The following is a 26,808-nucleotide window of genomic DNA, read 5'->3' as shown; positions in this document are numbered from 1 at the left end:
TCTAACAGGGCTATTCAAATTTAAAGAAGGTGCCACAGTTTTCGATTCAGTCAGTGCCTCTGTATTGATAACATTTATCATTTCTTACAGCGAAGTATATTATTATATTATACTATCCACTATATTCATGTACCATGATTTGTTTATTTTAGACATTACACAGTCAATGGACAGCTACTTTTGTTTTTACTACTGCTACTAGTACTACTATTACTATTACTATTACTACTACCACTATTACTACTGCTGCTGCTGCAGCTGCTGCTACTACTCCTACTAACTGCTAGCATATATGTAGTAACTATAAGGGATATCATGGGATCCTTTCCTAATGGAGGAGAGGAAGAATAGGCACCTATTATGTGCTGGGCATTCTATTGCTTTACATTATTTTTTGTGACCCTCACAACAATTCTGTGAGGTAGGTGTTGTTATTATCTCCATTTTATAAAGGAGAAAACTGACCACCAAGGTTACAAAACTATTAAGTGACTGTGGCTAAATTTGAATTTAGGTCTTCTTGACTCGAGGCCAAGTACTCTATCTACTATGTTGCCTAGCTACATATTGTTTACAATAATTAGGTATCAGAAAAAGTGCTATTACAAATATTCTGGGATATATTAAAAAAACATTTATTTTTTTATCAATGGCCTACTTGTGGCATAAGCCTAATAGTGGAATGGGTATAAATGTTTAGTCCCTTTAATTATTTAGTTTCAAATTGCTTTAGAAAACGTTTGTGCCGATTTTCAGCTTCTATAACAATGCACCAAAGTGCTAAAACCTCCAACATTGGCTATTGGCTACTTTCAGAATGTGAGGTGAAACATCATGGTTTTGAAAAATTTTATTTATATTATTATTTATGATTTAGAGGATGATTTCACTTATCTATCGGGGGATGACTTTTAGAGATTGTATATATGTATATTTTTACGTATTCACACTTATGCATGTATGTATGTACATATATAAACTAAAATGTGTGTATATAAACACATACATATTTAAGTATATATACATATATATATATACACACATGTATAAATATACATTTAAACTCACATGAAAATACATACACCTTATACACAAAAATCTTATCAGAGGAATTTGATTTTAAAAATTATCATTTCTGGTAGCTATGTCACGCAGTAGTTGGAACACTGGCCCTGGAGTCAGGAGGACCTGAGTTCAAACTCTGACTCAGTTGCTTGACACTTATTAGTTGTGTGAACCTGGGCAAGTCACTTAACCCAGATTGTCTCCAAAACACAAAAACAAAAATAATAATAAAAATGTTACCATTTGACAATTTCCCTTCTTATGGTACATATATTAATTTTGTATGTGCAGCACCTTTTTGTTTTCTTATAATCAATGTTATATATTTGAGTTGGACTAAGAATACATCTCCTATCTGATGATATCTTTAAAGTCAAGGTAACATATACATTTAGAACCTATTGTAGAGTATTATGTACATATGTAGCAAACCACCTTCCACCTTAAACAACAGTTTTTTTTAATTTTTTTTATCAAAAAGGGAGTTCATTACTAAATAACTTATGTTGTCCAATTTATCAAACACTAGGTAATTGAGTTCTCTTATTTCTACTTCCCTAAATTTTGGTAATTACTACTTTATAATATACTTTTGATGTCTCGAATTCTCATTCCATGTAACTCTATACTTTTTATTTTTGTCCCTATTTAGTTTTTCAAAATGAACTTTGGTATTTTATTGATTTCCATAAAGTATCCCTTTGATTATTTGATTGATAGAATGTACAATTTTAAATAATTTGTTAGAATTATCATGTTTATTGTCATGGCCCAGTCATGGGCAGTGAATATCCCCAATTATCCTCTTACTCTAGCAATGTACTTTTTTTCTTGTTTTCTTTAAGAAAAATTGCTTTAGGTCTAATTTCTTTGACAATTTGTTCAGTTTTATATTTCCCTCTTTATTTTTCTGTTACATTTGTCCAAAGTTAAGAGGATGTTAAAATCTCCTACCACTATTGCTATCTATGTTTTCTTGAAATTGTTCATCTTTCCTTTATGAATATAGATGGTAAGGCATTTGTAGTATATTCAGTTTAATGTTGATTTTTTTTCTGTGCTTCTTTTCAGCGTAGTGAAATTTTCTTAAATATCATTTTATCTTGTGAATGTTTATCTTTGTTTAGTTTAATATCATGATTGTAATTTGCTTTTTTGATTCACTTGATATGGAATTAATTTTATTTTAGCCCTTCATTTTTATTCTGTATTTCTTTGTTTTAGTTGTATTTATCATAAGAAAATAGTTGGGTTTTGATTTCTTATTCAAACTGTCATTCTTTTTTATTTTATTGGATTGAATATTTCACTCACATTTAAAATTATTAAAGGTAAAATTATATTGTACTTGATTTGTCTCTAATATTATATATGTTTTAATTTTCCTGAGTTAGGCTTTTTTTTTTAACTCTTATTCTATAAAGACAATACTTTGTCTCTTGAATTATTTTAGCTTGTTGTACTTGAAAGCAAACTTAATTTCAGTAGTTCTTTTTTCCTGACCTTCAAACTATTCTCCTCTCCCACCCCATTGGTTATTCATTTCCCTAGTTTCAGAGTATTGCTTAGCTTATTAAATCCTTCTTCTTCCAATTATCTAGTCTTGCCCTTTTTTCTCTCAATCAATAGTCAAGTTAACAGCTTCTTTCTCTTATTTAACTTTCTTTTATCAGTTTTGTTTGGTTAATTTTTTATCTATTTTGAAATCTGTATTCTAAATAATGTTAATGTTATTTGTCCTGCAGATCTTGCTACCTTTCCCTCCCCACCAACTTTTTTTCTCTAGTGTGTTACTGTTACAAATACCAATTCCTGCAGATGATATAAAGGATAGAATATTTCCCATGATGAATTGTCCTGCCCTTGATTGTGGAATTCATTATTATGCTTTTGTTCTTCCTATGATTTTTTATCCTTATTTGCCATGTAATCTCCTATTCTTATAGGTGTTATTTCCTCCTAGAACTCTAATTTCCTATCTCCTGAGGTATAGGATGAGTGGTCTCCCTAAGCAAAAAATCTCTATACATTCATAAGCAGTGTTAGGTCCCTGTATCCCAATGTAGAACACCTCACAGCACATGAAAGTATTCTTTAGTTCAATTCAATTCAATAAAGATTTATTAGGTGCCTATTATGTGCCAGGAACTTTGTTAAAGGATACAAAAAAGGTGAAAAAAAAACCAGAGACTGACCTCAAAGAATTCAAAATCTAATGGCAAAGAAAATATTTTTGTGGTTTTTCAGGCATTTTATTTGTGTCTGACTCTTTGTGACCCCATTTGGGGTTTTCTGGCAAAGATACTGCAGTGGCTTGCCATTCTTTTCTCCAGTTTATTTCACAAATGAGGAAATTGAGTCGAACATGGTTAAGTGACTTGTCCAGGTTAACACAGATAGTGTCTGAGGCTGGAGTTGAACTCGAGTCTTGCAAACAAATATATACAAAGCAAGTTATATGAAGGATAAGTGAGAAATAATTAAAAGAGGGAAAAAGTATTGAAATTAAGAGGGTGTAGGGAAGGCTTTCTTTAGAAGTTGGGATTTTAGTTGATACTTAAAGTGTGACTCCCCTCTCATCATTGAAATGAGTTTCTCCCCTTTCTTTCCTTCTCTTTCAATCACTCCCTTTTCTTCTTCATCCTAGGGCATCTTCTACCTGAGAAACTATAGTAGTTACACTTTCATTGTTAGCCTTTAATTTCAGCTTAAGTTCTAACTTTTACCTTCTTTCTCACTTTTTATGAGCCCTCCATTTCTACAATTTAATCCCCCCCCCAAACAAACAAACATTGAATGATTTTTAGGTGGAGCTATGAATGTAATAAATCCTATGATATTTTAGGCTTTTCCTCCACAATCACTTAAATTTTATTTCAATTTTCAACCATGTCTCTTTATCTAGTTTTAGAAAGAAATCCAATCTCATAGTCTATGTTATTTGTTGTTTCCTTTGATATTTTTATTGTTAACACCATTGATGTTTTTATTCTTTTAGTTATTTTTCCCTGCTTTTCCCCCAACATCATTTCTTTTGTTGCATGTATTTCCTCTAGTAGTTGTACTTTTTTTTTTAACTTTTTCTTTATTTCTGTTGCCTGGGGTGATTGAAAAACAAATTATCTGCTCGGGTCTTTTGTTTTGATAAGAATGATTTGATGGCCTCATTATTGAATGTCTATTTTCATTGATGATTACATTAATTAGTGAAAAAATCAATAAAAAAGAAGCTATAAAAACATTCCTACAGAAAAAAAAATCAGCAATGATTAGAGTCAGGCAGATAGGTGTTACAGTGGATAGATTGTTGGGCCTAGAGTCAGGAAGACCTGAGTTCACATCTGACCTTAGACACTTATTAACTCTATGACCCTGGGCAAGAAACTTAACTCTGTTTGCCTCAGTTTCCTCTGTTGTAAAATGAGCTGGAGAAGGAAGGCAAACTACTCCAGTATTTTTGTCAAGAAAACCCCAAATGGGGTCTAGGAGAGTTGAACATGACAGAATTGACTGAATGAAAACAAAAATGATTAGATTCAAGTATTCAGAGTATGTCACCTTCAGTTATATTTTGACCTCTTTGGTTCTTTGAAACACATAATTCCATTCTGTTATTTGATTTCTGATGGGTGTAAAATAGTTGCTATTTACATTTATTTTTCTTTAAAGGTCTTTACCCTGACCACTTGAAGAAATTTTCCTTTTTCATTGGAATTGTTAAATTTCAAAATTTTGTGTCTGGGTTTTAGCATAAGCTTTTTCTTTGTTTTGTTTGTTTTCCCTCCTGGAGGTGCTACGTGGATTTTTTTTTTGCCAAGGTTTCAAAAGTTCTTGGCAGTATCCTTGTATTATTCCTTGCATTATGGCACTGAGGTCTATTGACTTTTTGTTTCCCTCTCTTTGACATGAGATCCTTAAATTGTCTCTTTGGATCCTTTCTTTGAGATTAGTATCTTGTTTACATGGAGTGCATGTTTTCTTTTAATGTTATTCCTTTTTACTGCTCTTCTTGCCTCTCTTAAGCACCATCTGTGTTAAGTCATAGCCTCTCAGTGTCTTAGGATAGTTCTAATCCTTGTGGTTGCCAAGTAGGTGTCAGACGATCTTGTCAGAAGGATTTTCCTATACTTATGCAATCATGATTCTCCCTCTGACCACTTTGTAAACTCTAAGCAAATATCCTTTGGTGTTTTGGCTATCATCCTAAATTATTGCTTCTTAAAATCTGTTTTGAGCAAAAACTTCAACACATCAGCTGCTTAAAATCATCATATTTTCATTCACTCCATTTAGGGTCAGTATTTTATAAATGACTCAGTGGTCTTTACACATTCTTATTTCCCCTTACCTATACTTTGATTATTATGTCTCCAAATATAGTCCATCAACCATCTAATGTATTTGTGGTCTGTAGAATCAAGTCATCACTGATATTGATAAGTTTATTTTCCTATCAAATGTTAAATAAAACTCATCCTTAACATGTCAGAGTCTTCCAAAAGGGCAAGCCACATTCAGAATTGCAGAATGTAGAAATAATAATGACAATGACAATAACCACATCTACAACTAAATTGAATTGCATATGAAAATCCTGGTGTGATTAATGAATACATGCAGTAATAATGATGATAATGATTGCAATTATAATAACAGCAAAAACAATAGCTGGCATGTATATAGAACTTTGTATCTTATTTTACTTGATCTTCACAATAATTTTGTGAGGTAACTAATAATTTTTATTATCATTTAGCAGATAAGAAACTGAGTTGTAAAGGGATTAAATGACTTCTCCAGGGTCACATAACTAGTAAGTGTCAGAGGCATTCAAACTTAAAATTAATAATAATAATAGCATCTATTTCATGTTTGTAGTGAAGATCAAATAAAGTAACAGACAAAGCATTTTGCGAACTTTAAAGCATTATTAAAGTTTTATTATTATTATTATTAATACCATCAATATTTTCCTGAAGAAGAAAATCCATTTATTATGTGATAATTGTGGTTGTCATTATTATTTCTAATTCTGGGTGTGACTTGTAACACACATATGTAAACATATATGTACATGCGTGTATACATGGAATAAATGTCATTGATTTTTGTGAAGGAACTAAAGTCTACCTACATCATTCTCCATGGCCAAATCTATCACTTACACTAGTACATAGAAGGTTCATGTGCCTGAGGAAAACAAAATACAGTTTTCAAAATTTTTGAGTAAATAAAATTGTTTCGATTTATCTTGACAAGTGGTAGTAAATGGATTGATAGTTTTGTTTTTTTAGTACAAGTTACTCCTGGGAGAGGTGAAGGATAACTCCTCAAAAGAGGAACATTCTTAATTCTAGCTGTGATTAGAGATGAGAGGCATGCAGTCATGTTCCATCAATCCAAGCTTATCCATAGGATTAGGATCAAAAGGTTCTTGCTGTTAGAAACATAGGTTGTATGATATAAAAACAGTAGAGGTCAGATCGTGTGATTATTTTCAGTGAAACATGACCTGATGCTATTATAGCTTCGACTAACGACCTTGGTATAATACCATGCAGTAAATATTAAATGAGTAATTGATACTATAATAACAGCATGTTTAATATAAACTATTAAATAATGGTACAGTATAAAAAGCACTCAACTTGGACTTGAGTTCAGATCCCGGCTCTGGCACTTACTGACATTAAGCAACTCACTCTATTTGGCTTAGCCTCACTTCGCTCATCATAAAATGAGAGAGTTGAATTAGAATATCTAATCTAGTTCTAAATCTACCATTATAATATCTTTCAGATCATTTTACAATACTAGATATTAAATTGATTTAGAACTGATAGGTTTATCCATCTATAACTTAGGATATTAAAGCACAACAATTTTCCATAAATGTGTCCTCTTGGGTTGTTGCCTATGAGTTATGTCTGTTTTTAGAAATAATAATAATAATAATAGCTATTATTATTATTATATCTATCCATATATCTCTCTATATCTATATCTATATCTATATATACAGTCTATAAGGCTATGGTTTTTGGGGTTGTCTGCCTACAAACTTTGCATTGTGTCTCATGCTTTTTTGTGTGCTTTTACAGCTCATCCCCAGAACTTAGCATGTTGACTTAAACATATAAATTGAACGGAATTAGACAGTACGTTGTTGTTGTTTTTCAGTTATTCAGTCATGTCCAATTATTTGTGACACCCCTGAACATCAGACCCTTCTATCCTCCTCAAAATCTGTCCAAGTTCATGTTCATTGCTTCCATAATACTATCTATCCATCTCATCCTCTGCCATGTTCTTTTCTTTTTGCCTCCAATCTTTCCCAACATCAAGGTTTTTTTCTAATGAGTACTATCTTCTCATCATATGATCAAAGTACTGAAGCTACAACTTTGGTATTTGACCTTCCAGTGAAGACCGATTAATTTCTTCAAATCTTTACTTATTGTATCTCTTTGCTGTCCAAGAGACTCTCAAAAGTTTTCTCCAGTAATTTATTGGCATAGGACACCCACCTCTACAGTACACTTTCCTTTTTTACTATGAAAAAAACTATTAAACAAAATCAATTGATAATGATAATAATAATCAGACACTGTAGGCAATACATGACAGCCATAGTCCCTCACCTTTGATAAGAGATGGGGGTATATTTCATCATCTGTTCTCCAAGATTAAAAATAATCATTACAATTACTTAAATCTTAGCTTCATTTTAGCATTTCCAATAAAAATTGAATTGAATATAAGGGATGTGGATACCAAATATCTTCCTATATTGAGTTGATCCATACAGATATTCAGCAAAAATGTTTGGGCAAAAAAATGATAAGATATTCTAGTATTTTATAGGCTTAGAAAAAGCTTGCTACTTCATGACCTTATTGAGGTTTTTATAATAGAGCCAGCTAACTCAATAGGCTGTTCCAATCAATTAAAATTAAAACCAGAATCTTTTTTTTCTTCAATTCTGCAAGGAGAAGAATAAACAGGTTTAAAGATAAATGAGGAAGACGCTTGTGACCTGTGACTGAGTTTGCCTCAGTTTCCTCAAATGCAAAATAGTTATAATAGCACCTATCTCACAGGGTTCAAATGAGATACTATTTGTAAAGCACTTAGCATAGTGCCTAATGAACAATAGGCCCTATATAAATGCTTGCTTACTCCCACTCATCTCCCTATTCTGGGTCAATACCTCACCAGAAAAAAAAAAGTCCCTGTGCTTGAGGAGCTTATTTTGTGCTAAGGGATACATCATGTAAAAAAAAAAAGACAATTTGAGTAGAGAGATAGCCCCAAAATTTAGAGCAAACAGAAGATCTCTCTTTCAAGAAGTGCTGAATTAAACCTTGAAGGAAACTAAGGATTTTCAGAGGTAGAAATGAACAAAGGATACATTCCAGGCAGAGAGAATTGGCAGGGATATTGATATGCATATATCAATATATATATATATGCATACATAATATATATGCATATGTATTACATACACAGATATATACACATATGTGTGTATACACATACATATATATTAGTTATTTTTCTAAATCTTTTGTTATATTATTCTTGAAAAATAATTAGCTTAACCTTGAATTTTAATTTGCCAACACTACAGTAGTTACTTAGAGTATCTATTACTTCTCCAACTGTTCATTTGATAGCAATTACTGAGTTAACATCAGGGCATACCATATTCATTAATAATTGGTTAACAGAAGAACTCTGAATTTTCCCACAATATATTATGAATAATGTTTAAAGAAATAACTTTCACTCATTGGCCACTTTTGTCAAAATAATAATTTCTTAAATATTCATTAAATGATGTTTAAAAAGCTACTTTCTCCAAAGAAAGGGAAAAGCAGCACTACGGTTAGGCAACTGAATGGGTAAACAGAGCCATCTAGAACTATGAAAAGACAAATGAAAATGAGATAAATAAGAGGACATATTTCTCAGAGATCTCAAATGACATGTTAAAGGTATAAATAGACCAAGGAGGCAAGAGGTGACAGAAAAAAAAATTCTGGGGTTTTGGAATGCCTGTTCATAATTTGTTACCTCATCCACTAGTGCCTTAGAAGGTAAAATATATATCACTCTCCACAACTTACAGATAAGAAACTGTGCAACAATTTGAAGATCTAATCATATTTTTCAATCTTACTCCAGGAGTAAGTGGCATGCCTAGAACCTTCAAACAAATATGGCAGTATTCCTAAAAAGTACTCTTTCTCATTTTCATGTACAAATATGTAAGCTGGATCTCTCTAGGGCCTGGAAATATGAATCATTTTCTTTTCCTTTGAAAACAAAAATCCCAGTCTTGTTTGTCTTCTAATGACTTGATATCTGATTCCTTTCAATAACATTCTGAAGCCTATGCAAATTAAATGAGAGCTTTTAGTTCAGTATCAAGATATCAATCCTACAAAAGCTTTTCAGAGCTGTGTAACTGAATATATCATTAGAAACAGATAGCACTGAAAGGATTGGGATAGTAAAGTAAGTTGGTCAAAAAAAAGCATCAGCTCCAGGAAAATCAGCTAGAGAGTAAGAGGCAGGTACCATAGATTTAAGCTGGCAGAAGGGCTCAGAAGACAAGAGGCCACAGAGGAAAATTGGCACAAGTTGGTATAGTCAGCATGTTCTGACCATAGAACAGATGTTATTTCCTCTTATTTCTTATTTTCTTATTTCTTACTGCCTACTGAGTAAGGCTAGCCAAAGATCCTTAGAAGCTGAACATATGCATCCAAAAGAATGTCAAAATATCACAGTCATGCAAGTAAATCCTCCCCCTAATGGAGAGAGAAACATAATGCTAGTATTCTCACACATAAGACATTGAGTAATGACTGCCATCAGTAATGGCCTACCCTGTGTGTGTGTGTGTGTGTGTGTGTGTGTGTGTGTGTGTGTGTGGTTATCACAAATATTAGAGAGCTGATTGACAAGTGATAATGAACACAGCAATAGGTAAGGTTATTCATGGTTCCTGTACAAGGCTTTCTCTCTATTAAGTAGACCAGAAAACAGCAGCTCACAAACAAGTAATAGCTATTGATTCTTTCCACAAACAGAATCATAGTGTGCTAGTTGAAAACTGCCCACTGCTGTATATAATAGGTAGATCTATAATCCTTGAGGCTTGTCAAAGAAAGAGATAAGATAGAAAAGAAAAAGGGGGAGGGGGAGGTGACTAAACCCAACAACAACAACAACAAAAACTGAATTCCAGAAAACAAGACAGTGAGTGTTGATCAATGTTGATGAAAATCTGTAACTGCTAATCCAAACAGCAAGTCAAGGTATTTGGTTGTTAGGAATCTATAAGGTAAGAATAAATATTTTTAGGATCAAGATTTACAAATAAGAGTTTAGACCATTTAATCCAACTTCCTCATTATATAGTTAAGAAAACTGGGGCCCAGGAAAAGTAAGCAAATTACCGGAGATCACAAAGAGTGTCAGAAGCAGGATTTGGCACTTTGACTCCACTGCCAATTCTCTTTCTACTGAATTACACTGCCTCAGATGTATCACATTTTCTTCCACTGGTGGTAAGTCACACCCAAAGAAAGTGAGGTTGGCATCATAGTTGCCATGAGATGATGTCCAAGTAAGCCCCAAAATTGCAAAAGCAAAAAATGGTAAAATATTTTGAGACATGACTGTGTCCTCTGTGCCACATTCATGTCAGCTCACTCAAGGAACTCCATTGCATCAATGGAATCCCCATAAGTATAGAAATGATCACACACTGATATTGATACTTTCTCAGTTAAAAGATACTGTGTGTTATTTTCAGGGAGCAAGGCAAAGATGGAAAAAAAAAGTGATAGCCATTTTCCTTAAGCTTACCTGCATGTGGAGGGATTAAAAAGGACATATAGTCACAGCTAAAAGAGGATGACACATCTCAGGTCTTAGGTCTTGGTGATGAAAGTGAAGAACATGGTCAACACAAGAAGTAGACAACACATCCATATTACAAGCATATTATTGAATAGCAAGTACTTTCCATTAGGCCACTGATTGAAAGGTATTGATCTTTTAAAATAGTTTATTTATACATTTTTATTGTTTTTAAATTTTCAAATAACATCACTCCTCCATCTTCTTCCCTGTGAGTAATGCCTTCAAAAGGAAACAAAATAAAAGTAAATAATTTGAGCAAAATTAACAAAGAAATCAATGGAATCTGGCAACATATGCAATGCTTTACACCAATAGTCCAGCACCTCTGGATGATGAAGGAAGATACTTTTTCTCATCTCTTCTTCAAGACTAAAGTAAATCATTATATTTTTAAAATATCCAGATTATTTTTTTTGGTGTTGCTGTTTGTCTTGATTTTTTATTTTGTTATAAGCATTGTATATATATTTATATTATTTTTCCTGTTTCTCCTTCACTCTGGATGATTTAATAATTCTTCATATTCAATATTTCTTACAGTTTAAGTGTTGTTATTGATAAGAGCTCACATTAATGAAAGTCCAAAAGGTTACAAAGCATTTTCTGTGAAGTGTGTAGTAAAAATATTCTACTCACTTTAAAGATGAAATTGAAAATTAGAGAAATTGTGATTTGTCTGGGATCATATATTTAGTGTCAGAGCAAATATTTTATCCTAGATCTCCTGACTGTAAGTCCTATACTCTTTCCATTATATTCTGGGTTTTTCTTCAGATACTTGTTAGGTGCAGGCAATGGAAATCTAAAAGCGGTATATGGGTAGTGAGGGAAGACTAGTACCTCTGGTGTGAAGGTGGCCAAGCCATTTTCAGGTCTGCTTTCAAGCTTTGGTGTCCAATTTGTCACCCAATTTTCACTTGTGGCTCCAAGAAGCTTTAGCATGTGAAGTGGTCACACCCCATTAAACAATTTAAGAAGGCAGACTAAACCAGGCTGAGGATAACTGATGGGTTTCAAACTCATCAGTGTGTTAGAGGGTTATCTACTCCAAGCATCTTAAGACTTCTCCAGTGAAATGGGTGTATGAAAACAAGTTGTTCCAATGACCATGAAGGTGACTGAAGCAAATGCTGTGGAGCAGTTAGAGCTTGGTTAAACATTGAAGATGCCATGGCCATCCACTGCATCCTGGGTCATCACCCAGTCTTGACTTTTGTCTTGCCATTTGATGTCAATGACTTTGGAAGAGAGAGACCAAGGACTTCACATAACTCTGCCTTACAAATTCAATTTCTACATGAGTCAAAAGATATCACCCATACCATTTTATAATTTTTACCTCCCTCAAAGTCTTGTGGTAATGGGCAAGTGATAAAGCAGTGGGGCAGACATACTAGGAGCTGTAGTCACAATCCTGCACACAACATGGCCCAGGCCATGGGGTCATCTTCTCACTGGACTAAAGCAGCAGTTGGATTTGGCAGCCCTCTGAGTATTTGAATAACTTTTTTAAAGGACTGCCTTGCTTAACTCCTGGCATAAGGAAAGGGCTAGAAAAGGTGGCCTAAAAACTGCCTACTTCACCCAACTCTGGCCTGCTTACTGCAGCAGGCAAGGATCCCACCCTGTCACGTGAACACAAAAAATATGTACAAAAACTTTTGTCATGACTTAGAGATCCTCATAATCAATAAGCTGGAAGAAAATAAGCTTGTAATTCTGAGTGAATTTAATGCCTGAGTAGACACAAATGACTATCAGAAATAGCAGGGTGTCCTTGGGAGGAATGGAGTTGGAAACAGCAACAGCAACAGTCACTTACTACTGAAGACTTGTGCATCTCATGATCTTCTCATCACCAACACTCTCTTCCATTTACTTAAATGCAATAAAACTTCATGGATTCATTCTCTCAGCAAACAGTATCATTTAATAGACTATGTCATTATAAGGAGAAGAGACAGACAGCATGTGAGAGTGATGAAGGTGATGTTTGCCACAGAGTGTTGGATTGAATATAGTCATCCTTTCCAACCTAAACATTTGCATTCACTAAGAATGGCTGCCCCAAGACAAGATAACTATCAGAACACTTAATGTCAACAGATTAGAGTGCTTCTCCCCATGTTAACAGTTTGTTGGTAACTTAGAGGGAAAGTTAAGCCAACACAAAGTTCACAATAATGGAGCAGAAAAGGAGTGGATAGTTTTCAGAGGTTTTGGGTACAGCACCACATTTACTCATCTGGGCCAGAACACTCACAAAAAATCACGATTGCTTTGACAAAAATTTAGAAGCTGCCAAGTGAAAATTGAGAATTCCATAGGGTTTACCATCAAGATAGTTTGCCTCTAAAAAGGTAGCAATAACTCCATTAAAAGTAAAGTGCAAGGGAAGTTTAGAGAAATGAAGGATTCTTTGGTCATTAAAAGGGCAGATTGGGACAGCTAGGTAGTACAGTTCAGAGAGCACCAGCTCTAGAGTCAGGAGGACTTGAATACAAATCCAGGTAGCTGGGTGACCTTGGGCAAGCCACTTAAACCTGATTGCCTCCAAAAAGCAGCAGCAGCAGCAGCAGCAGCAGCAAAAGAAGAAGAAGAAGAAGAAGAAGAAGAAGAAGAAGAAGAAGAAGAAGAAGGTGGCAGATGAAATTCAGTTTGACACTGACAGTAACAATCCAAAGTACTTTTATGATGTCCTGAAGGCTACTTATGGGCCAAAGACCTATAGTACATCTTAGCTACTCAGTGCTAATAGAACCACATTGATTAGTGATAAGGACATGATTCTGGAGAGATGGGATAAACATTTCCATAGTGTTCTCAACAGACCATCATCAACCAACGTGAAAGCCATTAACCATATACCTCAGGTTGAAGTCAATCCCTCTCTAGTCAAACTTCCAACTGAAGAAGAGATTTCTCTAGTTATCGTCTGTGCTTGGAATGTTCTCCCTCCTTTATTCTTTTTTTTTTTAATAATTTATTTACTTATTTTTAGTTTTCAAAATTAGTTTCCATAAGATTTTGAATTTTAAATTTTCTCCCTTTCCCTCTCCTCCCCCCACCCAAAGATGCCATGCAATCTGATATAGGCTCTACTTATACATTCATATTAAGTGTATTTTCACATTAGTCATGATGAAAAGAATAATTAGAACTAATAGCAGGAACCATGAGAAAGAGGAAATAAAACAACAAAAGAAAAGGAGAAAGAACTCACTATTTGAGAAAAACTGCTGGGAAAACTGGAAAAGAGTATGGCAGAAACTAGGCATACACCAAAATCTCACACTATATACCAAATAAAATCAAAATGGGTTCGTGATTTAGATATAAAGGCTGATACTTTAAGCAAACTGAGAGAGCAAGGAATAGTTTACCTATCAAATTTATGGAGAACAGAAGAATTCATGACCAAACAGAAGATAGAGAACATTACAAAATGCAAAATGGATAATTTTGATTACATTAAATGGAAAAAGGTTTTGCACAAACAATGTCAACGCAACCAAGATTAGGAGAGAAACAGAAAACTGGGAAAGAATTTTTACAACCAGTCTCTCTGATAAGGGCCTCATTTCTAAACTATATAGAGAATTAAGTCAAATTTATAAGAATACAAATCATTCCTCAATTGATAAATGGTCAAAGGATATGAACAGGCACTTCTCAGATGAAGAAACTAAAGCCATCTATAGATATATGAAAAAATGCTCTAAATCACTATTAATTAGAGAAATGCAAATCAAAACAACTCTGAGGTACCACATCATACCAATCAGATTGGCCAACATGACAAAAGAAGAAAATGATAACTGTTGGAGAAGATGTGGGAAAATTGGAACACTAATGCATTGTTGGTTGAGTTGTGAAATGATTCATCCAGTTTTGGAGAGCAATTTGGAACTATGCCCAAAAGGCTATCAAAATGTGCATACTCTTTGACCCAGCAATAGCACTTCTAGGGCTATAACCCAAAGAGATCATAAAAATGAGAAAAGGCCCACATGCATAAAATATTCATAGCAATTCTATATGTGGTGGCAAAGAATTGGAAATTGAGGGGGATGCCCATCAATTGAGGAATGGCTGAACAAGTTGTGGTATATGAATGTAATGTAATATTGTTGTGCTATAAGAAATGATGAGCAAGCAGAATTCAGAAAAACCTGGAAAGAATTGTATGGACTGATGCTGAGTGAAGTGAGCAGAAACAGAACATTGTACACAGTAACAGCCACATTGTAAAATTACTAACTTTGATAGACTTAGCCTTTCTCAGTGATGCAAGGATCTAAGATATCTCTAAAAGTCGTATGATGGAAAATGCTATCCACATCCAAAGAAAGAACCATGAAGTTCAAATGCAGATTGAAGGATACTATTTGCTCTTTTTTTCTCTTCTGTTTTTTTTATTTCCTCTTTCTGGTGGTTCCCTCTATTGGTTCTAATTCTTCCTTACAACATGAAAATGTGAAAATATGTGTAATAGGAATGTATATATACATACATATATATATAGATATATATATAGATATAGCCTATATCAGATTGCAGGTCATCTAAGGAGAGGGAGGTGAGGTCCCGGAGGGGGAGAAAAATTTAAAACTCAAAAGCTTATGAAAGTGATTGTTGATAAAACAAAATAAATTAATTAAAAAAAAAAGAAAAGGAGGTCAATAAGTATGCTCCCATCTCCAATCAGACTCCAAGTTCTTTCCCTGCATGTGCATAGCATTTTCCATCATTAGTCTTTTGAAGTTGTCTAAGATCCTTGCAATGCTGAGTAGATCAAAGCCTATCAAAGTCAGTCATCACATAATGTAGCTGTTATTGGTACAATGTTTTCCTGGTTCTGCTCATTTCACTCAGCATCAGTTCGTATAAGTCTTTCCAGGACTTTAAACAACATATTGTAGGATTATGGTTCTTAATCCACTCTGCTTTACATTTCCATTTTATGGAAGAGTTCATCCCATTTATATTCAGTTATGATTACTATCTGTATGTTTTTCTCCACCCTATTTCCCCCCTTAGTTTATGCTTTTCTTTCTCCTTTCTCTCTTTCCCTTAGTAGAATTTTGCTTTCAACCACAACCTCCCTCAGTCTGCCCTCCCTTCTATCAGCCTCATTCATTTTATTCCCTTTTCCCCTCCTACTTCCTATAGGATAAGTTAAATTTCTATACCTAACTGATCATGTTATTCCTTCTTTGAGCCAAATTTGATGAAAGTAAGGTTCCAACAATGTTCATCTCCCTCTCTTCTTACTCTCTACTGTAATAGGTTTTTGTGCCTTTTAGTTTGATGTGATTTACCCTTGTCTGCCTCCTCCCTACCTCTTCTTCCAGATCAATCCCTTTTCATCACTTAGATTTTTTTTATCATCACATCAAAGTCAGCTTATACCCATGCCCTCTGTCTATGTATACCCCTTTTAAATGTCTTAATAATGATGCAGTTCTCAAGTTACAAGTTTCATCTTCTCTTGTAGGGATGTAAACAGTTTGCCCTTATTAATAACATGCTGTTGTTGTTGTTTTTCTTTCCTGTTTACTTTTTATGCCTCTCTTCAGTCTTGTATTTAAAGGTCAAATTTTCTGTGGAGCTCTGGTCTTTTCATCAGTAAGGTTTGGAAGTCCCCTATTTCACTGAATGTTCATCTGCTCCCCTGAAGTATTATGCTCAATTTTACTGGGTAGCTTATCCTTGGTTGTAATCCAAGCTCCTTTGCATTATGGAATATCATCTTCCATGCCCTTTGATCTTTTAATGTGTAAGCTGCAAGATCCTGCATAATACTGGCCATGATTCCATGATATTTAAATTGTTTCTTTTTGTCTATTTACAGTATTTTCTCTTTGACCTGGTAATTTTAAAATTTGGCCACAATATTTCTTGTTGTATTCAATTTGGGATTTCTTTTAGGAGGTGATTGGTGGATTCCTTAGATGACTATTTTACATTCTGATTCTAGGACATCAGGGTAGTTTTCTTTGATGATTTCCTGAAAGATGCTGTTCAGACTCTTTTTTTTTTAATCATGGTTTTCAGGTAGACCAATAATTTTTAAATTGTCTCTCCTGCATCTATTTTCAAGGTCAGTTGTTTTGCCAATGAGGTATTTTATAATTTCTTCTATTTTTTTCATTCTTTTGGTTCGGTTTGACTGATTCTTGATATTTCATAAAGTCATTAGATTCCACTTGCACAATTCTATTTTTTTTTTTTTTTACAAATTATTTCCTTCTATTAGACTTTGTACCTTCTTTTCCATTTGGCCCATTTTACTTTTTAAGAAGTTCTTCTCTTCAATGAGTTTTTGTGCTTCCTTTTCCATCTGGGTAATTCTACTTTTTAAGGAGTTAATTTCTTCAGTGTATTTTTTTCTGTTGGCCAATTATGTTTTTAAGGACTTGTTTTCTGCAGTCAACTTTTGTCCTTCTTTTCACAAGTCATTGACTCTCTCTTTCCCATTTTTTCTTCTACTTCTCTTATTTGACTTTTAAAATCCTTCTTGAGCTTTCCAAGAAGGATTTTTGAGCTTGAGATCAGTTCATATTCCTCTTTGAGATTTCAGGTGTGGTAATATTGACAATGTTGTCCTCTTCTGAAATTGTTCCTTGATCTTACCTGTTCCTATAATAAGAATCTATGGTCATTTTTCATTTCTGCTTTCTGCTTATGGTGTTTGCCTATTTCCTGGTTTCTAAAGTTGAGCTGTCCTGCTGGAACAAAGGGGACACTGACCCAAGCTTCTTGTGCTGGGAGCCTGGGACCTGGTCACTGGTTTTGTGTGCTGGGGCCTCAGCTGTGTCCACACACACTCTCTTCAGTATGCATGGGAGGCACCTGAGAGGAAGACTCTGGCAGGTTTGGGGATTAGGAAAAGAAACCTGTAAATTCTGGAGTTTATGGGTGTCTAGCAGCTTACCTGGTGCTGAGCTGGGGTCAGAAGCACTGGAGCTCTTGGTGTGGGGGTGGGGAGTCAGGCCACTGGGGGATGCCTGCTCACCTGGGCTTCTTTAAAGCATTCAAATGTTTGACTGCTGAAGGACATCTGCCAACCTGCAGTTGTACTGAAGCACCAGAAGATTTGGCTACTGGAAAATGCAGGTGCATGTGGTGGTTTTCTGAGCTGGTATTCCCCTGCCTGTACTAAGGCACTCAGGGGTCCTAGTATTGCCACCTGCCTTTTCCACCACCTGGAGCTCAGGATCTCCCCTTGGTTTGTTGAGGTGGGGCTTGCCACTGGCTTGCTAGGATGTTTCCTAACCTGTGCTGCTCCTCCTCCCCCAGAATGAGAAGGACCTTTCTCATTAATCTCCCAAGCTTCCTGCACTATGAGGCTGCTGTACACCATCTTTCTGCTGACTCAACTGTTCTAGAGTTTTTCCTGGGGTAATATTTTCTGGACTTTCAGAGGTCAATAAGGGAGGGTGAGGGTGACTTACTTCTTACTCTACCATCTTGGTTCCCAGAAGTATCCCTCTGAACATAATGTATCTTGACCTCAATATAGTGATGTCATTTTGGTCCTCTTAAAACATGAAGGACAGCTAACAACCAATCAATATTTGTATCTATCTATATTTTATATATTGATATAGACACATATATAGATATTGCTTATGAAAGTAATTATATTTCTATACATGCATGTGTATATATAACATATATACACAATATATAAGATATCCACACTAGTCATACAGAGTTCACATATGAGGAATAACCATTTTCCAGCAACAGAGTATAGAAAACATAATGCAATAACCGATCTGTGTTAAATGAAATACAATGAAAAGGCTGGGGAGGTAGATGAATAACAAAAGTTACTTTACATTTTTGGAAGCACTAGCAGTAACCTAAAAGATGCAGAATCAGATTCAAATATAACTCTTCCCCAATATAGAAAAAAATAAAACCATGGCCTTGGGTGAGAAGACTACTTTAAGGCCTGTTTTCATCTTCCTAAATTCAATTTAAAAAAAGAATGCCCTCTTTTCCATTCATCATTCCCAAGACTAGCTCTAAATTGACCTATTGGCCTTTCTATGCTCTTCTTTCAGAAGATAAGTTTGAGTCAACTTTGCTCACTTTCATAAACTTCCAATAGTCATGACCTCATTCCCTTTCAAGGAATGGAATTAGAGAACATTCAGACAGATGGAATGTAATTGCCTCAATCATAAATAGAAAAAAAAATACTTCTTGCAGAGTGACCTACAGGAACAATGGATAAAACAGCCTTGAATAACTTAAAGATTCGTTTCCATGACGGAACAAGAGAGAATACTAACTCAAATTTACCCTGGCAATGCAATGAAAAATAAACAAACTCTCTTCTCTATCCTTTAAGGTTACCTCTCTATCACACAAGAAAGTAATGTTATGTTCTGGCTATATTTGAAATGTCTTATCAGTTCATGACCATTCCCAGGACATATCACAGGACAATAAGTTGCCTAATTTACTTTGTGACTGGAATGGTTGGCCACATTCCCCATTGACTAGAGATATCATTCAATACTGTACTGTATTTTTTAAACAAAGATGACATGATCAGTCTTATCAGTTGGGGTGGGGTCTTTAGTTGATTTTCTATTAGTGTAGACATATTTGTGGTTATCTACCCACTTCTGTGGTGTCACACTCAAAAAGAAATGGATCCCTATGGACTGCATAATGACTTAGAACATTGTAAATTAACATTTCTATGTCATGCAATTAAAATAATCTACTTTATATTGCACTTCTATTTATTTCATTTTTTATCTATTTTGTTAAACATTTCCCACTTGCATTTTAATCTGGTTCCTGGCCACACTTTGGAAATATTCTGGTGGCTTGAATCCCTGGGACAGCAAATTTGAAACTTCTGACCTACTTTGTCTTACCTTGATTACTTTGAACTAACAACAGTTATACATGAATCACCTCAACTATATTTATGTTTATAATCAATGGACATATAACAGAATAAGCTGTTTCTTATGAAGGTAACGTCCCTTAGCTGGGTCTCTTTTTGGATTATATTAAATGAAGTGAACTAATAGGCCACAAAATTACCTCCTTTAGGAAGTGATTCTTGTATTTCTATCCATTGAGGCACCTATGTGTAAATAGAGTACTGGGCCTGGAATCAGGAAGACTTGAGTTCAAACCAGGATCACCTATGTGTTAACATGTACATCTGTGAAAATCACAATTTCTTTCTGCCTGAGTTTCCTCAACTATAAAATGAGGACAATATTAACATCTTACTCTTAGGGTTGTTGTAAGGATCAAATTGCTAATATTTGTAAAGCACTTGATACAATTCCTGGCACATAGTAGGAGCTTACTTTTTTATTTGTTTTCTCTTTTATTTTTTTTAATTAAATTGATTTTTTTCAACCCAGGCTTAAGGGGAGAGGGGATATTAGGAAAATAATTTATAAAAATCATTGTTAGGACTTCTATACAATCAATATATACTTAGATACATACATATGGTATCCTGTCAGGGGATTATAGGTTCTTTGAAATCATTGAAATTATTTTCTGTTTTTGAACTCCAAAGAGACATGACTGTGTACTTCACATTGTTGCTCTTGTTCAATTGTCTCAGTTGTGCTCAACTTTTTGTAACCCACTTTGCAGTTTTCTTGGCAAAGATACTAGAAGGTTTGCCATTTCCTTCTCAAGCTCATTTGACAAGAGAGGAAACTGAGGCAAACAGGGTTAAAGTGACTTGCCCAGAGTCACCCAGCTAATAAGTGTCAAAGGCTAAATTTGAATTCAGGCTTCTTTAATGCCAGGCATGGGGTTCTATCCATTGCATCACCTATTCACCCCTATACTTCACATAACAGGTGTTTAATAAATATATGTGTAAATGAATTAAAAGAACAAATGGCATTATGAAAAAGAATGAAGGTAGGAAGGAAGGAAGAAAATAGCCTTTTGTTAAAAACTTACTACATTCTGGTTTCTGTGCTAAGCTCTGAGAGTTCAAATGTAAAGAAAAAAGGGGGAAAAAAGCAGTCTCTGTCTTTTAGGAGCTTACATTCTAATGAGAGATAAAAAGCAATTTAACTCATAAAGGTACCTGGCTGTACATTAGGATATGGTTATGAAGTCCTTTAGCCAGGAATAAGGGTAGGAGAGAAATGATTGCAAGCTTAAGCCCCTCTACAAAATGGAGAAAATCACCAATGGCAGAAGGGGGTGGGACTTATAACAGGATATTCCAGGCTGAGAAATTGCCCGATGTCATTTAATACTCAAGAATGAGAAGATCCTACACACTGTTGGATGTTGTGGAATAAGTCAATTGTGGAGACATGGATTTGAAGCCTGGAAGCCAGGATTAGGGCTGAGAGAGGAAAATAACAAAAGGATATCACAAAAGACAAAATTAGTAATTTTGTATATGTACACAAAAAGCCCTCATAAATTACTGAAATCAAAGTCATTAGAATGAGAAACTGTCAAGTAAGAAAATATTTTTGCATCAACTATTTTGATAGCAGTCTGATATACAAACATAACAGATTAAGTGACATCCTTGAACATATAAGATTAAAATTGTCCAGAGTCTATGATGAGAAGTTTTCAAAAAGGAACATGAAAGCACTCAACAACTATATTAAAAAATGCTTCAAAACACTGAGACATATAAATTAAAACAACCATGAAGTTTAATCTCATATCCATCATATTAGCAAAAATGATAAAAGAAGTAAATAGACAATGTGGCAGAGCCTGTGAGATAAGATATATGGCAATACACTGTTGGTGGAGCTGTGAAATGGTTTTAATGTTTTAGAAAGTATTTCACATTTATGAAAAAAAACAGTACAGAAATATTCTTGCAATTGAAATCACTGTAGTTAATATTAGACATGTAACTCCCAGGAAATCAGTGACAAAAGCAATAATTCATAGTAGCATTTTCTTTATTAGCAAAAAAGCAAAGTGAAACAATGTGATTGAATATTGATTGGAAGTAGTTGATTTTATGGTATATAGATATAACTAAATATTACTGTGCAATAAGTTTTCAGTCAAGTTAACAAGCACTTTTTTTAATGTTTAATACATTTTATTGATTCAGGTTCAAAAAAAAGAGCAACATTTACTCAGTTAAATGTGAAAGGCACCTTATTTTAAAAAACAAACAAACAAAAACAAACAAAAAACAAACACCACTGTAGGGCTTCCATGTTTCAACCATATGAGTTGAAGAAGGGAAGGATTTTTTTGGAATGAGATAATCTTCAGAAGTCGTTTTTTTTTTTTTTAAAGAAATATTATTCTTGGCTCAGATTCTTATAATCTAGCCAATAAGGCAATTGCTTACTAATGTTCAGACTCCTTAAGAGTCTGCCCAATATGATGGATGTTCTAATAAACCTTGTCTTTGTATGAAAGAAGGCTCGGGTTGAATTCGTTTGGGCAGAACCCACATGTTGTGATTTTGGGGTTCCAGCACCCCTGAACCCCTAAACTGCATCATTTTGGTGGCCCATATGGGGAAACTGCCTAACCCCAAGTTCTTCTCCAGCCAAGACTGGAAGGTATGTAAGCCTCCTCTCCCTCCCTTTCTTGTTCTGCAGTTGGGGTCACTCTCCAAGCACCAAGGTTTGGAGGTGCTTTTCAGGCAGACAGTTATGAGGCTGTCTCACACTCAGCCTGATGCTCTCAGGCTCTTGGTCCACTGGGTTGGTTTGAGGCCATGGACCTTGGTACACCTACCGTAGAAGAGGACAAGTATGGATGCTCTATCTGGAAGTGTATGTCCAATTCTGTCAGTTCTCTCAGTGCTAGAGAATTGGGGAAAAACTGCAGTTGCTTTTTGGTTCCCCGAGGCTTACTTACTCCCTTTCCTCTACACCCCTGAATTCTCCTTCATAGAGGTTACAGGGGAAAGTTAGAACAGCTAAAAATATCTTGGCAGATTCTGGAGGTTTTGTGATTGATCATTAAGGAGTTTTGAAACACCTGTACAACCTGGTCACTCCCTTCCCTTGAGTCAAGAGGGAATCTGTTAACCCCTCTCATAGGAGAAGAGAGTTTCACCCTTTACCCCTCACGTTTGATATCACCTTCCCCAACCTAGGAAAGGAAGGAGGGAGTAGGGGCAGCAGCTATAGCATGGGCCCCCTTGGCAATGGCCTTGGACACTAGGGCAACCTTTACCTCAAAGTTTGACCCAAGTTCAGCACATCCTGCCCAAGGTAATGAAACTAACCTCCAAACTTGGGTAAGCATGCTCTTTTAAATTTGTAGTTTTAACTGTTAATGATGAGATGTTGATTCTCTGTGTAAAGTAATTTGGAAGTGCATTTAACAAAGCTGAAGTCACCTAATTGGTAATGGGTTTGTTTCAAGTTTCAAATTGGTTAACTTTCTGTATCAGTTATGTCAAGCAACTTTTCATAATTTGGTTACTGCTAAAATAATTTAGTTATTGTTGGTTATGGTTATGTATGGCTTGCTGAGAATTTGCAAGTATATAGAAATCTCTAATGATTGGCTTTTTACACTAGGACAAATTTAAGTTTGAGATGTAAATCCTGGAAAAGTTTTTCCTAAACTGTGATTAGTAAATCTTGCTGTTTGAGGTAAAACCTCATAGGATTTTATTTTGAGTTGTCTGATGGATCATAATCCATTGGTAATCAGTAATCCACCATCTTGAGAGAAATGCCACAAGCTACTCAGACAAGGTGATACTGGTGGGAAGTCAGCATGGGGAAAAGCTGAGATGACAATTTTAACCTCGGTCTAAGATGGGATCCTCCTGGCTCAGTTTCCCATTTATGTTCCTTTGAAAGGGAATGTTACCCACCTGGCTATTCCTGAGTCTGGCTATGGGGTATATTTGATACTGCATGGCTGGAAAACTGAATTATCTGAATCCAAATAGAGCTAAGGATGTTTGATTCTCTCATTTGGGCCCTAAATCTAGTCCCTGTTTTATATCTGGGCCCTGCAGTCTTTTCTGTCAGATTTGTGCCTTTCATACCACAAGCCATTCACCTAGAGTTGCTAGTAAACAGCGATTACCAGACCATGTCCTCCATCATTCCTGGATTCAGCCTGTGCTCAGTTCCAGTCAACTTCCTCTTTGGGACCCCCTTGAGGCAGGGACAGCTCTATGTCCCTTGCCAGCAGGAAGCAATTTCAGAAACTGAGACCTCTGCCTCTTACTCCAAAAGAATTTGGGTCCCATTTATTTGAGGGGAGAATGATGGGGTTGGGATCTGGGCCCCAGAAAGGAAAAACCCTGGACTTTCCCATGTGTCCAAATCTCTGGTGTTCCCCTGAGGCTATAATCCCATCAACTGGCTTTTCATTGTGGCTATACCTAATCTCCCCTCCATTGTCTTGCCTCCCTATGGCCCCAGGCCACTTCCCACCCTTGGTAATTCTATTACTTCATGGACTACTTGGCCACTCCTAGATTCCTCCCACAGTCTTTCTTTATATAAGGTCCATCTTGTCTCCATTAAGATGCTTAGATTCTTATAATCTAGCCACTGCTCTGATTCTTAAAATCTAGCCAATAGCTTACTAATGTTCAGACTCCTTAAGAGTCTGCACAATATGATGGATGTTCTAATAAACCTTGTCTTTGGCTGAAAAAAAAATGAAAGAAAAAATATTCTTCACACCGTGTAGAATGAAGGCAAGAAGAAAGAATTCTCACTTACAGGTAGCAACTAATGATGACTTTTCCATTGAAATTAATGGAATTAGTCACATCAGATGTAGGTAAATGAGAATAATCAACCTTCCTTGTCTTCACCTTACCAGTTCCATTAAATCTTATTTATCTAGCCACCCTTGCCACATACATTCCTCACCACCCTTCCAAACATGAGGAGGACTGTTATTTGGTCAGATTTTATGAGGTATTAAGCTCAGAAACCCAAATATACCCTATTTGAGGTACAAAACAGATTGGAAACAACAGGGAGAATCACTGCTCTTCCCATCTGTCAAGTTTAGAGGTCCATAAATGAGAACTAAGGTCTTAAGTGAAGGGCTTTTCAATTACAATCACATTCTTGGATGAAAGACAATTGTCCCTAAGTGATCCTGTGGAATCAATCCTAGGTCTACCTCCTCTTCCCTACACCCTCCACCTCAAGAAATTTAATTTTTTAACCTTCCTCCCCTAACATACTGTCTCAACTAACTACTTTTTATAAAACTCCTTCTTAAATAGGATAAAACAATGATGCACTAAAACAATTTTCCCATAATACTTGTATCCCTTTAAGTTCCTCACCAACTCCTTCTCTGCTCCATTTAAAAGTTCAAACTCTTGCTCTGAAGTTGGTCAGCAATGGTGTGGTCTTGCCTGGACTGCAGTCATATGGTACTTATGTAATCTTGGGCAAATCACTTAACTTCTCTGTGCCTCAGTTTCCTCACATGTATCTTTGAAGAAGGCTGTCAGGGTGCTAGCAAACACCACATCTGGGCACTACAAAGCATCCATGGCAGAATGGATCCCTTGCTTACTGTAGTGCTATACCATGGAGGTAATCTGGGTGTGGTATATCTTCAGGGGCATTTACAAAGCAGTTTTGTTATCATCTGAATCAAGGATTTCCCATGACACCATGCTTAATGTGCTGCTCCTCACTGTAGGAGTGGGTCACTTACAGGATGGATCAGCCTTCCTTTGACTTTCTGGATAAGTAGATAGTAGTCAATGTTGAACTCAATTACTGAATCTAGATTTCTTTTCACCTTCTTGTCCATGAAGTAGTCAAGCATTTCTGACTGCCTCACTGTCTGAGAGAAGCCATTCTTACTAGCAGTTATCTAAGTTCTTCTTACTAAGTTCCATGACTCTCTCAGGACTCATTAGTTTTCCAACATCCATTTTCTTCTTGGATCTATAGTAGAGCTCTGAGCTGGAAACTACCATGGCCCTCAGCATGCCCCCTGTAGCCAAATGGGAAACACAGAAACTTACAGATAACTTGGGAACCTGCATACATTTGTTGACCCTGGCAGCCCCAGCAGCAGGATGCAGATGCGCCTGGGTGAGTTCTGTTTTGCCATGCTAAAACCCCACTGAGCTGAGTGCCATTTCCCTCACTTAATAAGCATTTGTTAAGTGTTTTTGCTATATGCTGATCCTATGCTATATGCAAGCAAAAAGAAAGACCTTCTCTGTCCTCAAGGAGCTTACATTTTAATTTTACAGCTTTTGAAACAGCCATTCTCTCCTTGTTAACCTCTTCTCTCTAGTTCCTCTTTTTTTGTGGGGGAGTGCCCCTCTCTCCTGGTTTTCCTCCTACATATCTGACCACTCCTTGTCTATCTCCTTTGCTTTTCCAGGTCATGCCCTCTAACCATAAGTGTCCCTCAGGGTTCTATGCTGTGTTCTTTTGTTTTTCCCTCATACTATTTCACTTCATGATCTCATTAGCTCCTGTAAATTTAATATCTAAGCTGATGATTTTCAAATCAACCTATCCTGCTCCATACGCTCTGCTAACTTCTAATCTTATACTTCAAACATCTTAGGCTGGATATTCAGTAGACATCTCAAATGCAACACATACAAAACAGAACTCATTGTCTTTCCCCCAAACCTTCCTTAACCTACTATTTTCTATTATTGTAGAGGACAACACTGTTCTCCTTGTCCCTTGGGCTCACAATCAAAGAGCCATCCAACTGTCTTCAGTATCTCTCAGACCAAATATCCAAATTTTTGCCAATGCCTATCAATTTTACCTTTGTAACATCTCTCATATGTGCCCCCTTCTTTCTCTGACAATGTCACCACTT

At 35.6% G+C, this 26,808-nt stretch overlaps 1 pseudogene; it reads right to left on the bottom strand.

Moving 5' to 3' along the window:
- Positions 1-26,073, bottom strand: part of LOC114045164 — a 68,819-nt pseudogene extending 42,746 nt beyond the window's left edge.
- Positions 26,074-26,808: the final 735 nt, after the last annotated feature.

Source organism: Vombatus ursinus, unplaced genomic scaffold, assembly GCF_900497805.2.
Source record: "Vombatus ursinus unplaced genomic scaffold, bare-nosed wombat genome assembly UNPS02014778.1, whole genome shotgun sequence".
Lineage (NCBI taxonomy): Eukaryota > Metazoa > Chordata > Mammalia > Diprotodontia > Vombatidae > Vombatus > Vombatus ursinus.
Note: the sequence above shows the minus strand (reverse complement) of the source record. Positions and strands in the feature narration are given on the sequence as shown.